Here is a 15,041-nt window from a genome sequence, read left to right as displayed (position 1 = left end):
TTTTCATTAGTCTCTTCAGGATCTCTATTGGGCTATGAGTAGTCACCCAGCTGACACCTTCTCAGCCACTGGCTATAAAATCATGCCAGGCGAGGGTGGGTGGGCTACATGACTCCCTAACTTACATTAGCCTCTTTTCCTGTCCTTGGGTGGCCTGTAAAATTCAGCTCCTTGTAAAATGAACCTTGCCTGATATCACAATAACCCAGTATAAATTAAACGAAAATCTCTGGCAGGCCAAATTCATTAAAATAAATCAAAATATAAGATACATTGATAGCTTGCTTCAAGTCTGCCATCTTTCACATTTGCAGTTGGATCACCTGGATATGTCCTGATTGATTGATTGGCAATGGCCACAAGGAGCGTGAAAACCAATGGGGTATAAAGGGTGCTGCACAACCAAGAATCTCTCTCTCTGACCCCACAAACGAGCTACAACAATGGTGACCATCGCCAGCAACGACCAGCACACGAGAAGAGCCACCACACCCGAGAAGGAAGGAAGACCAGAGCCAGAGTGTCAGACCAGACCAAAGGACCAGACTAGGCAGAGGACTACAGAGACCAGCATACAGGTTAAGGCCAATATCTGCTTGGGTACTTGCCAGTCACGCAAAGTTAAGTCAAGGTCCAGTATTGGACTTGCACTTCAGTATTTCTGTCAGATAATTTATTGTTGGTTGGGTGGGTGATTATTGATTGTGTGTTTAAATAAATATTGTTGTACTAACAAGAAGTCTACTCACAATTCTTTGTACACCGTACAAGGGTTAAAACAGACTGTGCGGCAGGCACAACAAATTGGCACCCCAGACAGAACATCGACAAGAAGTAACTTTTGTTGCTCCGATATCGAATCCCACAGAGCCTAATATTCCTGGAGATTTAGCCTGAGCCCGAATTAAGACGCCAAATGTCCCATGTGACGGCCAGGATGTCAAGTAAATCAAAGGGAATGGAGAGTTTATATTGAACTATTATTTAAAACTCAGAGCCAACAGGTGTAAACTCCTTATTGGACAAATTACTGCTTTTGGGAATTGTTATTGTGCATGCGTTGTTACTAACAAGGAGGATAGGGTAAACTCTGTAGGTTTACATTAGAATCTGGAGGGATTTGGACTGGAATATAGCCCAAAGCCGTACCCGCAGTCCGATCAACTCCCTACCCCTTGACGTTGAATATAGAATGGCAGGAAACAGCACAGAGACAGAGAAGTGTCCCATATGGGAAACAAAAATCAGGGAATATATTAAGAAGAAAGGGCGGTCCCTATGGGCAGAATCTTGTGCCAATACTGAGACGGGACCGGGATCCCTGGGGCAGAAGTATTGGGACGATCTGAGGAAAGTTCAGGGAAAATGGGCAGGCAAATGTGAGAAAGCAACTGCCATGGTGAGCTGCTTAGGACAGCTCTAGGAGCAGAAAAGGAATTAAACACAGTTCGTAGGGAACTGGAGGAATCGGAGTGGCACAGGAGGAAAAGGAGGAGGAGATTAAGAAACTAAAAGAACAGCAGCAGGAGAGGATAGAGCAAATAAGAGCCGAAAAGGACAGAGAGGTAGATGAATTAAAGAGAACCAACCAGGCAAATTTATCACATCTGGGCAATTTTCAAACCCAGTATGAGAGAGCCGACCAAGACGCCCAGCGCGCTGTCTTGGCCAAAGGTGAAGCCGAGCGGGCAGTGGCACGATTGGAAGCTAAGTGCACTGATCTGCAGGCGGCAATAAAAGCGCTGCATCAAGCCAGTAAAGAACAGAGATAGACAACCGCTGACCACTCCAAATACCAGCGAGATATTTCACGGCTGGAATCCCTATTATCGGTTCAGAACGGATTTATGTTTACCTTCGGGACAGTAGAGAAAAAGGAGATAGAGAGTGCGGATTGGGGAGAGTTAAAAGAGAATGCTAAACTGTATGTTACGTGAACCAGGGATTGGGGTCCACCATCATCTTTCTCAGGAGAAGTCATACCGAACGTACCCCCAGATTCACCTCCAGTACCAATGCACCCAGTGACAATTGAATGTTGGGTAGGGGAGGCTCAGGGCCCAGCTGTTACATACACGACCCCATTTATAGTGGCACAATTGGCTGAGATCGCAAATAAAATCACAACCTTTGAGCCATCAGCTGATCCACACAGTTTCTTTGAGGATGTTAGGCAGCAAAAGATAATGCGTGGGCTAGATGAAAGGGAAGAAGTGAAACTGATAGTCATGTGCTTAAGCAAGTCTGTACGGTCTGCCCTGCCAGCCCCTCAAAATGTTGGGGAAGGAACCTTAAACGAAATTAAGGAAGCGATATTGACCGCGGTAAGGTTTAATAAAGGGGATTCTGTAGATGGGTTAAATAAACGTAGACAAAGGAAAGAGGAACATCCAACTGCCTTTGCCAGTTGTTTATGGATCCACTTCACGGGAGTATATGGGGAATTAGATCGGGCTAGATTAAATGAGGCTGATTCATCCAAATGGGCTAGGACATTAATCTCGCACACCACAGAGGAAGGCAAGAAAGCCTGCACTAATTTTGACCCAGTAAGAAGTTTAACAACACCAGGTTAAAGTCCAACAGGTTTATTTGGTAGCAAAAGCCACACAAGCTTTCGAGGCTCTGAGCCCCTTCTTCAGGTGAGTGGGAATTCTGTTCACAAACAGAACTTATAAGACACAGACTCAATTTACATGAATAATGGTTGGAATGCGAATACTTACAACTAATCCAGTCTTTAAGAAACAAAACAATGGGAGTGGAGAGAGCATCAAGACAGGCTAAAAAGATGTGTATTGTCTCCAGACAAGACAGCCAGTGAAACTGGACCACAATATCTTCACCTTCAACAACCAGTTCTTCATCCAGACACACGGAACAGCCATGGGGACCAAATTTGCACCTCAATATGCCAACATCTTCATGCACAGGTTCGAACAAGACTTCTTCACCGCACGGGACCTTCAACCGGTGCTATACACTAGATACATCGATGACATTTTCTTCCTTTGGACTCATGGTGAACAATCACTGAAACAACTCTATGATGACATCAACAAGTTCCATCCCACCATCAGGCTCACCATAGACTACTCTCCGGAATCGGTTGCATTCTTGGACACGCGCATCTCCATTAAGGACGGTCACCTCAGCACCTCACTGTACCGCAAGCCCACGGATAACCTCACGATGCTCCACTTCTCCAGCTTCCACCCTAAACACGTTAAAGAAGCCATCCCCTACGGACAAGCCCTCCGTATACACAGGATCTGCTCGGATGAGGAGGATCGCAACAGACACCTCCAGACGCTGAAAGATGCCCTCATAAGAACAGGATATGGCGCTAGACTCATTGATCAACAGTTCCAATGCGCCACAGCGAAAAACCGCACCGACCTCCTCAGAAGACAAACACGGGACACAGTGGACAGAGTACCCTTCGTTGTCCAGTACTTCCCCGGAGCGGAGAAGCTACGGCATCTCCTCCGGAGCCTTCAACATGTCATTGATGAAGACGAACATCTCGCCAAGGCCATCCCCACACCCCCACTTCTTGCCTTCAAACAACCGCACAACCTCAAACAGACCATTGTCCGCAGCAAACTACCCAGCCTTCAGGAGAACAGTGACCAAGACACCACACAACCCTGCCACAGCAACCTCTGCAAGACGTGCCGGATCATCGACACAGATGCCATCATCTCACGTGAGAACACCATCCACCAGGTACACGGTACATACTCTTGCAACTCGGCCAACGTTGTCTACCTGATACGCTGCAAGAAAGGATGTCCCGAGGCATGGTACATTGGGGAAACTATGCAGACGCTGCGACAACGGATGAATGAACACCGCTCGACAATCACCAGGCAAGACTGTTCTCTTCCTGTTGGGGAGCACTTCAGCGGTCACGGGCATTCGGCCTCTGATATTCGGGTAAGCGTTCTCCAAGGCGGCCTTCGCGACACACGACAGCGCAGAGTCGCGGAGCAGAAACTGATAGCCAGGTTCCGCACACACAAGGACGGCCTCAACCGGGATATTGGGTTTATGTCACACTATTTCACATAAATATTTCTGCTTTTTTCCTCCTGAGTCTTTATCATGCGATCCTAGAATCAGAATTTATGTCACACTATTTGTAACTCCCACAGTTGCGTGGACCTGCAGAGTTTCACTGGCTGTCTTGTCTGGAGACAATACACATCTTTTTAGCCTGTCTTGATGCTCTCTCCACTCCCATTGTTTTGTTTCTTAAAGACTGGATTAGTTGTAAGTATTCGCATTCCAACCATTATTCATGTAAATTGAGTCTGTGTCTTATAAGTTCTGTTTGTGAACAGAATTCCCACTCACCTGAAGAAGGGGCTCAGAGCCTCGAAAGCTTGTGTGGCTTTTGCTACCAAATAAACCTGTTGGACTTTAACCTGGTGTTGTTAAACTTCTTACTGTGTTTACCCCAGTCCAACGCCGGCATCTCCACATCATAATTTTGACCCTGCAGAGACCACATACAATGAAGCATGGGTTCTCCAACGGTTAGCTCGAGTCTGGGAACAGCAAGTTCAGGGAGCCCCAACATCACGGTCAAATACGGAAGCTAGAATGCTTCTGATGAGGGCTAGCCGGGGTCCAGTATGGAGAAATGAGGGTAGAGGGGATCCCCAACACCAGAGAGGTACAGCTCCACCTTACACAGCAGCCCCGGGGAGAGATAGAGGGACATGTTTTAATTGCGGGCAGCCAGGACACTTCGCCCGAGATTGTAGGAGACCCCCACCACCACATACACGGTCCCCGAGACCACCGGCTCCAGCAGTTAGGCCAGCTCCTAGAGCTTCACACACTCAAGTGTGCAGCAATCCCGCCACCATGACTGAAGCAGGAAAGTTGTTTGTTGGAGGCCTGAACTTCAACACAGACGAGCAGTCCCTGGTAGAGGTTTTCTCCAAGTACGGGCAGATCTCTGAGGTGAAAGTGATTAAAGACAAAGACACTATGGCGTCCCATGGTTTCAGCTTCATCACTTTCAAAAACCCAGAGGACGCCAGGGACGAGCTGCAGGCGGTGAACTGAAGATCCTTTGATGGGCGCCAGATCTGGGTGGGTCATGCCAAGAAAAGGTCTGGAGGCAGCGCAGGTATGGTCGAGGCGGCTATAGCGGCGGCTACAGTAACAGTGGCTGCAGGAGAGGAGCAGGAGGTGGCTATTGGGATAGTGACAGGAAAGGCAGCTATAGCGGTGGAAGCGAATATGATGCAGGAGACCGGGATAGCTATTCGGGTGGGTACTAGGGCCAAGGTGGATACTACTACGGTGGTGGTGGTGGTTATGGAGGCTGCTCATACAGGGACTATGACTGATCAAAGCAAGAGAAGCATTTCTGCCAGATTCAGGAACAACCTCTCACCTTGTTCCTAAAATGGCTCCTGGAACCGCAGAAAGCAGTATCTGATGAAATTTGATTTGCCTGTTATGTTAAAATGCTAGAAAACTATTTTCACCATGATTAATCTTGTTATCCAGTTGTTGACTCGTTATGAGGATTGAACATTTCATTAAAAGAAAATAAGCCGTGTGGCTTTAAATGAATTTAAATGTCTTCACTTGAAAGAATTGGCATGGAACATCTGTGGAGGGATTGAGACGCAAGTTGAATATTGCCAGCAATGTACCCAGTTACTTTTGAATCATTTTCCTTGCCACTGAAAAGTAATGAAAGATCTCCCTACGCGGCAGCCTTTTCATGTAACTTATTGCAAGACTCTTTGAAAGCAAACTGATGGTCTTTTGTTTTAAGCTCATTTCTTGAAAACTGTACACTGGTTTTTAAAAATCAAATCTCATTTGTTGTACTTTCGTCAGCTGGCTTGGTGCTTTGAACAGAACGTTGCCACTTGGGAGTCAAATCTTTTGCCAGTGGATTATCTGAATATAATGCAGCTTCAGAAAAAAAGGGGGAGATGGACAGTAAATACATGTATATACATCAAATATTAGACGTGATAACAGCACAAATTACATTGATCTCCTCAGGATAACGACGGACAATGACAAAGATGCAACCTACAAGCTACCTCATCGGACTCATCATCAGGATAAGCACTCAGGGCACCCCAAGCAAGATGAACTTTTTGTATCCCGGCTATTTGTGATTTGACACAACGACAAAACATGGGGTCTGCCCTCGAATCATGGTCCCCTCTACTTCATTAGCACAATGTTTACAGAGAACCCGCCGGATTGCTCTTTGCACTAATGGACAACAATGGACAGTTGAAAATCTTAATATTGGAATGTACCTTGGACTCGCGAGTTCTTATTGTAATGTTTTTTTTGAATGTTTGGTTGTTTGTAATTGGCTTATTGTAATGATTTTGTTTTAGAATGTGTGGTTATTTGTCATTCGTGGTTAACAGCAGAATGTTTTCGTCTGTAGCTTCTGGAATGTAAATATGTTGTAAGGATGTGTTATTACTGTACATGCCAACATCTGGGCCTTGACTGTTGAGTGACTGGGGAATTCCTGACACATATTAGTCCTGAGTTTGTGATCCATCACACTTCGCGTTCAGGATCAACAGCGGGGACTGTGGCCAAATGGGCCACCTAAAATGGCGATTTACAGAGCACGCTGGGATAATTGGACAAACACTGAAACAGCAGGCTGCAGCTTAAAAGACAGAGATAAACAGGCTACAGCTCAGGTGATTGAATACACAGGAAATAGGCCATCCCAAAGACAATGGGTATTCTCTGGTCAAACATACTTGTTTACCAGACATAGGGGTGCCTTAACTCTTTATTTGGGTGGGAGGTGTGTGTCCTACGAGCCACCAGCATCTACAGACATGGCCGTTGGGTACACACCCAGAGATTGGTGTGGCAGCAGCGGATTGGACTCTTATCGATCAGGGTGATCAAGCCCTGATTGATTGATTGACAAGAATCAAGAGACCGCCCAAAAGGACATGAAACCAAGGAGGGATAAAAGGTGCTGCACAACAGATGAAGCTCTCTCTCTCTCTCTGACCCCACGAACGAGCTAAAACAACAGTGCCCATCGCCAGCAACGACCAGCATGAGAAGACCCACCACACCCGAAAAGAAAGGAAGACCAGAGACCCAGTGCCAGACCAGACCAAAGGACCAGACTATGCAGAGGACTACAAAGACCAGCGCACAGATAAAGGCCAATATCTGCCTGGGTACTTGCCAGTCACGCAGTTAAGTCAAGGTCTAGTATTGGACCTGAACTTTAGTATTTCTGTAAGATAACTTATTGTTGATTGGATGGGTGATGATTGATTGTGTATTTAAATAAATATTGTTGTACTAACAAGAAATCTACTCGCAATTCTTTGTCCACCGTATAAGGGTTAAAACAGACTGTGCGGCAGGCACAAAACTGCAAACAAAAAAACTCAGTGCAACAAATCTTCCAGAGTCTTATTTTACAATTTTCGGAATTGTTCAGTATTTCCTTTAAAAAAAAAGAACTGTTCAAAAATGTACAATTTATTTTAGATTTAGGCAGGAATCAAGCAGAGCTATCAGTCATTGTAATCTTATTTTCATTCTGAAATCAAATTCTACCTCCTGGAACAGCATACATTATGAGCTAAGTATTATATACAGTAAACTATTAAAGAACAACTCTTGAATCTGATCTGTTTAATATATACGTGCAGCCCACTTCTGATGGTGAGTCAGTTGCTTGGGTGGGTGGTGAAGAAGATGTTTGTACTTGGTAGGGGTCCAGGAACAATGAGGACTTGGTGTGGGCTGGAGTGTGTGAATACTGGAGTATCTGAGATAAGATAGAGTGGGAAGGACTGTTTTCTTTCTCCCTGCCCTCCCCCCACCCCCCATCTGCCCTTAAGTATAAGTCACATCTGAGAAAGCAAAGACAGTAACTAATCTGCTGGAGCTAAATATGTGTGCAGGGTTTGTTAGAAAGCTGAATGTGTAATGGATCAGAGGTAGAAATGTAACCTTCTACGCAGCGTTGATGTGACTGAAACTGTCAACATTAGCCAGTTGTGGGCAGGGGGATGGGAGGTTGTGGGGTGAGGGGAGTTGGCGTCTGGGGAGTGGTGGCTTCATGTATGGCAGCCATTTATCTCAGAGCAGTTCTGTGCCAGAAACACCAAGCATCCAGTGGTTGGAGGTCTAGAGTGCTACAATTACATAGGGTGGCTAATCTGAGTTTAAATAAAAGCTTCCTTTCTTGTGAGTGAGTTGGGTAGTTAGTGGGGGAGCTGGAAGGACAACACCAGGTCTTGTCAGGATTAAAGTGGGATGAATACTTGGGAACATCTGGGGTTCTAATAGATCAGAAGGAGAAAGTGACTAACTTTTTCCAGGTGGGGATTGTCCATTCCTTTTTTTTTCAGGTGGGTTTGGCAACAAGAAGAGAAAATCACAAGAGAGGCTCAAATCGTGCTTCGTGCTGCTGTAAAAGCATAATGTGAGGTCCCCGCTCCCCCTACCACCAATGATGTTACAGGATTCCTGACGTTCAACATTGGGAACATCATTATAATATATTTACATATCATTATCAGGCATCTCTGTCTGAATGAACCCTTCTCCATCCCTTAAGAAAATCCATTCACATCGGCATGAGGGCAGACTGGCATGAAATGCGACTGGTCTCCCATGGCATGCACCTGGAGGTCTGACCTCCCAGACGAGCTCAGCTGAGGCCATCACTCAGGGTGGAGAGGGTCAAGCCTGGGCAGTGCCATGGCGCAGTGCCCAGGCAATGCCATGGGACGGTGTGTGCATGGGGATCACGAGTTATCCTTTGTGCCTGGGCAGCCTCTAAATATTCGCACCCCATCCGTTAAAAGGAAGTTACTGGCCCGCTACCATGATATAGTGAGACAGGCCCCTTGAGTATTATTTTCTTATGTTCCCAATGATACAGAGGAGAAAGTCACCAGTGGTGCTGACGGCTTCAAATTTCCGTTGTTGTCACACTTGATATACATCTAAAGAAACAAATACAACTAAAAAAAAATAATGAAATATGCCCAGTTGCAAATGCAATTTATCTTCACGTTGACTACTGTCCTATCATGCAAACTATGACAAACTTGTCGCACAGAAATGCTGATAACAGGATTATCTCAGGGTCACAGGGTAATTTATATATTACTGGAGGAATTTCCCTGTGGAGCACACAGGGAGTCAATGCTCAGTGTGGTCCTCAGGTGAAGTGGAACTAGAGCGAGGGGCAAAAATGGACCAGAATTTGATTTGATTTATTATTGTCACATGTATAGGGATACAGTGAAAAGTATTGTTTCTTGCACGCTATACAGACAAAGCATACCATTCATAGAGTACATAGGGGAGAAGGAATTGAGGCCTCAACTACGCATTGGCCTCAACCATTTTCTGTGGCAGTGAATTCCACACATTCACCGTCCTCTGGGTGAAGACATTTCTCCTCACCTCAGTTCTAAAAGGTTTACTTCTTATCCTCAAACCATGACCCCTAGTTCAGGACTCCCCCACCATTGGGAACATTCTTTCTGAATCTATCCTGTCTAACCCTGTTAGAATTTTATAAGTGTAAGCTAGGGTGTAGAGAAAGATCAGCTTATATATGGTAGGTTCATTCAAAAGTCTGATGGCAGCAGGGAAGAAGCTGTTCTTGTGTCAGTTGGTACGTGACCTCAGACTTTTGTATCTTTTTCCCAGCAGACGAAGGTGGGAGGGAGCATGTCCTGGGTGCATGCGGTCCTTGAATATGCAGGATCTGCTGGACCATTGTCTCAAAGGTGATTGCCACTTTTCCCATGAAGATGTCGAGATGTTCACATGTTAGAGATACGATACTGGAAAGACCGTGAACAGACTCCTCCATCCTGCACTATAGCCTGCTGGTTGTCTCTCACCTGATTTTCTGCTGTCTGCTGTTGCATCTCTAGCATGAGTCACATAGGGCAGGATCTTCTGGCTGCACTCACCCCAAAACCGGAAAACCCCTCCCAAGGTCAACGGATCTTTGCATGGTCTCTGAGGTGGAGAGTGCAGCTGGAAATATTGATAGGTCTTCTAATAGCTCCTCAGATCTAAGCTGTCCTGAGGGGTTGGGGTTTATGTTGGGTCTGATGATGTGTCTTGACCTGCTGGTGTCTGTAAGAGAGAGCAGATAGGTATAGTTCAGGAACAGACTGAATGCAATATTGCATGTCACTCACTATGAATGTTACGCTGTGATGAAGTCACAGAACGCTCATCCGTAATGGCTTGCTGGGAGAGGCCCGTCTCACCTTCCCCACAAGAGTGATCCCACTCCTCACCCATCAACTTTGCAGTGCCCTCCTCAAGCTCTGTTAGCTTGGAAATGTCAGCCCTCCCTCCTTCAATCTGGAATCTCTCCCTCCTTGTTGTGAGAAAGCTTGGCCTGGAAGGAGAAAATGGATGGACTGTGATGAGAAGAAATGAAGGAGAGGTTGGGAGGCATGCATTCCTAGTGTGTGTGCTGAGCCCTCCCCAGTAAGGAGGGAAGATGTAGTTTGTTCAGCAAGATAAATGAGATGCTGGGGATGTTAAAATGCCTGGGAGACAATCAATGCTGATGAGTCCTCTGGTAAAAAGTCTAAGGTCCATGAACAGTGTAGCTGCTCCCATATTGACACTGTTCTCTCCTGTCCAGAGGATTTGTTATTGCATCATGACTTTGTGTTGGCAAGACAATGGTGTTGAGATTTTATTATGAGGTCAGCTATGATCCTCCCTCTGTCCATGTCCATGTCTCTGCAATCTTCCCTCTTGTGCCACACCAACACAGACTTCCTTTAGTATTCTAGAGTCTACGTGCATCCCCTCCATTTTGTGTAGTTCTATTACCATTCTACCTCCTACTGTGTCAGTGCTCCTGTCTTTAATTCTGAGCTCCAGTTTTCCCACCCTTGGTCTTCCCCTTGCCTGCCATCATCTTCCCCTCCACCCTCCCTCTCTGGCCACTCCAATCCTGACATTTCCCATTGTGCATCATGCCTCTGTCTTCCTTCCCTTGCAGCCCTGTGCCTCCACCTCTTCCCTCCACCTCCACCCCCCCCCCACCCCCAACCAGTCACACTGCCTCAGAAATAGTCCTGCAAGAGTCCCACTGAAGACATTATCCTGTAGAATGGAGGAAGCCAGAGAGCAGAGCAACCCTCCAGTCCCACCAGTGTGTCATCATAGAAACCCTACAGTACAGAAAGAAGCCATTCGGCCCATCGAGTCTGCACCGACCACAATCCCACCCAGGCCCTATCCCCATATCCACCCACTAATCCCTCTAACCTACACATCTCAGGACACTAAGAGCAATTTTAGCATGGCCAATCAACCTGACCCGCACATCTTTGGACTGTCATCACTGTTATTAGTGCAGAGAACTTTGGAGCGGCGCTGCTGCAGGCAGGCTTCGAATGCTGCATTCACCTCAAAGCCAGAAGCAAAAAGTGAGGGTGGGTGTCTGCGTGCCACTTATTTCAGACCGTGCTTCAGACCTGTCTAATTTCCCACTCAAGTGGTGCTAGATTGGTAGGGGCCACAGGGGAAAATTCTACCCAATGTTTCACAGAGTCTGTGACTCTCTGTCAGAACCATTGGCACTATCAGTGAAGGTGTGATCACAGAATATACATTTACATAGGCAGCTCCATTACAACTATGGACACCAGAATTTATCATGGGAAAAGCTGACGCAAAAATGTAACTCAAACATGACAAGCAAGAGAGCAAATAAATGCAGATATAAGATTTTTATGAAACAGAGAACTTTGGAGTGAAATTGGCCAGCATGACAAAGTGGGCCTGGGAAGTGACATGCGATAACAGTCTGTTATGACCCAGGGGGGAGGTGATGGCTGAGTGGTATTAGTGCTGGACTATTAATCCAGAAACTCAGCCAATGTTCTGGGGACCCAGGTTCGAATCCCGCCATGGGAGATGGTGGAATTTGAATTCAATTTTAAAAACGTGGAATTAAGAATCTACCGATGACTATAAAGTTATTGTCAATTGTTGAAAAATTCCATCTGGTTCACTAATGTCCTTGAGGGAAGGAAATCTGCCCTCCTTATCTTGTCTGGCCTACATGTGACTCCAGATCCACAGCAATGTGGTTGACTCTCAACTGCCCTCAGGCAACTAGAGATGGACAGTAAATGCTGGCCAGCCAGTGATGCCCATGTCCCATGAATGAATTAAAAAATGGTGAGAAACTCCAAGGTGCTTTATGAAGTTAGCCTAGACCCTAAGTCCTGCACTTCAATTTTGGCTTGAGTGAACATAAGGGGGGCAATTTTACCATTTTGAGTCTAAGTGCCGAATCCGGGCGTCAAATAGATCCACGCCTGGAATCCTCTTTCCAGCGCGCCCATACGCGTTTTGCTGGCTCCGGAGCGATCCGTGCTGTGGGCGGGGCTTAGCGCTGGCGGACCGATCAGAGCTCTGAACTGCGCATGCAGTTCGAAAAAAATCTGACAGCGCGCGCCCGGGCGTGAAAGAAAGAAAAAGCAGAAAACAGAGAGAGCGGCTCTCTGATGATCATCCTCTGGTCGGGGGTGGGGCGGGGGGGGGGGGGGGGGGGGGGCGTGGGGAGGAGATGGAGGAGGGTGGCGGGACCCAGATCATCCTCTGGTCGGGGGGGGGGGCGGGGGGTGGGAGGAGATGGGGTCTGACGTCTCATCCTCTGGGGCGAAGGGGGGGGGGTGGTGGGTGGGAGGGGGTGTGACTGATCATCCCCTGGGCGGGGGGAGGAGAGGGGGTGTGACCTATCCTCTGGTCGGGGGGTTCTGCTGCCAGTCTGCGGCCGATTCCTCCTGCCAGAGTGGACGTGCGGCCATGCCATCCCACAAAACCTTCAGGATGATGCGATTCCTCGCTAAGAAGATGAAGCAGAACCGGCCGATTCCACAGTGGATCCGCATGAAAACCGGCAACAAGATCAGTACAAGTCCAAGAGGAGACAATGGAGAAGGCCTGTAAAGGGATACACCATCACTGGTACACTACCAGCCACAGATTACTCTTCCCTGGAGGGGCAAGAGAGCGGGAGAGATGGCTGTGGCTGGTGGGATGGCATGGCCGCACGTCCACTCCGGGGGAGGGATCGGCCGCAGACAGGCAGCGGAACCCCCCCCGACCAGAGGATGATACGTCACACCCCCTCTCCTCCCCTCCCCCCAGGGGATGATCGGTCACACCCCCTCCCCTCCTCCCACCACCCTCTTCCCCCGACCAGAGGATGACCTGGGTCAGAGAGCCATTGCAGTCTCTGACCCCGCTCTTCGGAGGCTGCAGCGGCGACTTCGGACTTTTATTCGGCAGGTCGATTACAGGACGGACGCGGATCGGGCCAGAAGACGGTAAAGTGGGATTTGGTGGTAGAGTTGGGCGCGCAGTTCATTAAGTCGATTTAAATGCATGCAAGTGCATTTAAATCGTCGGGCCGCCTGATTCGGGCGCGGAATTGGGTGTCGGTAAAGCCGCGATCTGCTTGGATTCGAGTGCAGATCGCGTTAAAGGCCCGACGCCCAACTTTACCGCGATTTCGCGCCCAAAAACGGGCACGAAGTTTTGGTAAAATTGGGCCCAAGGTGTTTCACTCCAGTTATGATGCAGGTGACTCACTAGGAAACATTTATCAAACAAAGTTTATTTCAGAACACTGTTAACGTATGATAAGAAAAGTTAGCAGAGCATTACAAGAATCAGCCATGGTAATAATATAAACCTTAACAGCTAGCTATGATGTCCCCAATCAAACAGCACCCCATAAACATACACCCCTTCCGAGACTTGACACAAAAAAAACTAGTACACTCACATGAGGCTGGATTTTACAGCTTTTCAGCACCGGATGTGAATTGCTCCATTGAAATGTAGGATTACAATGCTGAGGCTTCCCAATCCTGGAACTTCCAGCACACCTCTGGAGAGAGAGAGAGAGAGACAGTGGTACTGCCTGCCTTCATCTGCTTCTAGCTCACAACTCACTGACAGCTGAATTTCCAACTCGAGAGGGAGGGAAGCAAGAAACCTTGCTTTCTGTTTCAAGTCCAAACAGCTTCTGAGCAAAATGAAACTAAAGCCTTGGACTTTTCTGTGGAAAAAACTGCCCCTCAGGCATCACCTGACCTGTCAATCATCCCCAAATCAAGCCCCAGTTAGCAATTCCAAGGGATCATTAAAACCCCAGGACACTTCAGTAACAATTAGAGGTCACCACTTACAGACATTTCAGCAACAATAGAATACCCGGGCCTGTCTGAAAGATCTGCAGAGAAACATAATTAAAATACATTTCTTAAAGGCGCAGTATCATCACAGGTCACATCACCCAATTATATTGCCCCCTTGGTGTCCACTTGCAGAGTCCTCTCAGTGTCCGCTTCCTGCGACACCCACTACCTTTATGACCATGGTTAACATTCCTTTCCTGCCTTTGACTGCAGCCTGACTCCCCTTGGTGCACGCTTCCCGTGATGTTTTCGGCAGGCTCCCTGGCAAGTCCTACCTTCCCTCTGAATGGTTTGTTGAAAAGAAGCAATGGCGGTCGGAATAGTCCTACCCATTCTTCGAGGGGTTGCCATGCTGGGTTCCTTTCCAACACTGTCCTATGAAGGCAAGGGTGACGTTTGTTCCTCTCTCCCTTCACCAGAATGATTAGGCCATGAAGCAGCCTCATTATCAGTTATTACGTATGAACTAAGGGTGCATAAAGAATCACGAGGTAGGCTTGGTAACTTGAAGACTAGGAGCTCTTTATTAGAGGTGTGAACCATTCCACAGTTGGATCTCAGATGGCCCAACTGGGTCCCACACTGGGCAGGGCTAATTGCCCAGGAGTCACCTGACCCACACTCTTAAAGAGTCAGTCCGCACCCCAAACCACAATACACAATATATACATACATCACAGGATCATCACTACTTAAACTTCAGGAGCAGTGGCCAATACTTGATTCTGATCCTGCTGGGACAATGGAGCTTCTGGCCAATCAAATTGCCTGTCAGTGTTTGCA

At 47.3% G+C, this 15,041-nt stretch overlaps 1 pseudogene; it reads left to right on the top strand.

Moving 5' to 3' along the window:
• Positions 1-4,875: 4,875 nt before the first annotated feature.
• LOC144488245 (RNA-binding protein 3 pseudogene) lies at positions 4,876-5,366 on the top strand (annotated as a pseudogene).
• The last annotated feature ends 9,675 nt before the right edge of the window (positions 5,367-15,041 follow it).

Source organism: Mustelus asterias, unplaced genomic scaffold, assembly GCF_964213995.1.
Source record: "Mustelus asterias unplaced genomic scaffold, sMusAst1.hap1.1 HAP1_SCAFFOLD_1405, whole genome shotgun sequence".
Classification (NCBI taxonomy): domain Eukaryota; kingdom Metazoa; phylum Chordata; class Chondrichthyes; order Carcharhiniformes; family Triakidae; genus Mustelus; species Mustelus asterias.
This window is presented reverse-complemented; position numbering and strand designations above follow the sequence as displayed.